Genomic DNA, 2,345 nt, shown 5'->3' on the forward strand with positions numbered 1-2,345 from the left:
AAAAAAAAAAAAAAAAAAACAGAGGAGATCAGGAAGTCCAGTAACCTCAACCCAATGAAAAACATACCATGACATATAATACTAAAGATCCCAGAAATTCAACATAAAAATAATATGCTGAAAGCCACTACAGAAAAGAAGCAGATCACAGTCAAAGGAAAATCCATCAGAATCACAGCCAAATTCTCTTCACAAACAATGAAGGCAAGAAGAGCATGGAGCAGAGTACTTGAAGGCATCTGTGAAAACAAATTCCAGCCCAGACTACTATACCCTGCAAAACTCCCTTTCAAGTTTCATGGAGAAGTGAAATACTTTCATGACAAAGAACAGCTAAAGAATTTCATGATGACAAAGACAACTCTACACGAAGTACTGAAAGATGTTCTAGAGAGGAACAAAAATGATCAGAACTCCATGAATGAGATCAGAAGCAACTAACTAAATAGGGCAAGCAATTAAATGCAGAAGAAAAAGGAATAATGAGAACAGGTAAATAACTTGTCAACCGTAAATCAATACATCTCAATTCTAACCATCCATGTAAATGGAGTCAATTCACCAATTAAGAGAAATAGACTGGCACAGTGGATTAGGAAACAAAATCCAAAAATATGCTTTATACAAGAAACACATTTAACTTATAAAGATATTCATAGGCTGAAAGTCAAAGGATGGAACACAATACTACATGCCCCAGCACCTCAGAAAAAAGCAGGGGTAGCAATTCTATTCTCAGAAAGTCTCAACTTCAAACCAACAATGATCAAGCAAAATAAAGAAGGCCACTATATACTGGTTAGGGGAAAAATTCAAGAGGAAGAGGTAACACTCATAAGTATGTATGCACCAAACACGGCAGCACCCAACTATATAAAGCAAATCTTAATGGACATGAAAAATCTAATATCCAATACTACGATTTTAACAGGAGACCTTAACACATCCTTATCTCCAAAAGATAGATCAACCAGACAAAAACTTAGCAAAGAAATAACGGAACTGAACCAGAGCTTGAAACAAATGGACCTGGTGAACATATACAGAGTGTTCCACCCAAACACAGCTGAATACACATTTTTCTCAGCTGCACATGAGTCATTTTCTAAAATAGACCACATACTCGTCCATAGGTCATGCTTAAGTATATGTAAGAAAACAGAAATTATCCCATGCACATTGTCTGACCACAGTGCAATGAAACTGGAAATAAATGACAAAAGAAACCAGAAAAATCCTTAAATATATGGAAATTAAAAGACACCCTACTCAGCAAACAATAGGTCACAGATGAAACTAAACAAGAAATTCAACAATATCTAAAATTCAATGAAAACTCAAGCAAAACTAATCGTAATTTATGGGATATGATGAAAGCAGTTCTCAGAGGCAAATTTATAGCTGTGAACTCACACATTAGGAAAACAGAACGGGAACAAATAAATACCCTAATGCTGCACCACCAACAACTAGAAAAAGACGAGTAAACCAAACCCAGAGCCCAAAGACAGAAGGAAATCATAAAGATTAGAGCAGAAATTAATTCAATTGAGATGAAGAAAACAATTCAAAGAATAAAAAAAGCTGGTTCTTTGAAAGATTAAAAAAAATCGATAAGCCCCTAGGTAACCTCCTTAAGCAGAGGAAAGAAAAAATTCAAATACAAGCAATAAGGAATGAAAAGGGTGTAATTACCACAGACTCAGTGGAAATTCAGAAGATTATCAATAGCTATTTTGAGAATCTTTACTCTCGCAGAATAGAAGACACTGTAGAAATGGACAGATTCCTAGAAAGGTACAAATTACAACAACTGAATTGACAAGATATAACCACTCTCAATAGCCCAATAACAGCCAATGAAATATAAGATGTAATTAAAAACCTACTGGCAAAGAAATGTCCAGGTCCAGATGGATTCACAGCTGAATTCTACAAGACATTTACAGGAGATGTAGTCCCTATACTCTGCAAACTCTTCTGTGAAATTGAAAAGGAAGCAATCCTCCCAAAATCATTTCTGGAGGCAAGTATTATATTGATACCAAAACCAGGGAAAGACACAACTAAGAAGAGAACTACAGGCCGATCTCCCTCATGAACATAGATGCCAAAATCCTCAATAAAATCCTAGCAAATATAATACCACAAATCATCAAGAAGATCATACACCAAGACCAGGTAGGATTCATCCCAGGGATGCAAGGATGGTTCAATATTTAAAAATCTATAAATGTAATACACAATATCAATAGAGCAAAAACTAAAAACCACATGATCATCTCCATTAATGCACAAAAGGCTTTTGACAAAGTCCAACACTCATTCATGTTCAAAGTCCTACA

The sequence above is a fragment of the Octodon degus genome, unplaced genomic scaffold, assembly GCF_000260255.1.
Source record: "Octodon degus isolate 3935 unplaced genomic scaffold, OctDeg1.0 scaffold00094, whole genome shotgun sequence".
Lineage (NCBI taxonomy): Eukaryota > Metazoa > Chordata > Mammalia > Rodentia > Octodontidae > Octodon > Octodon degus.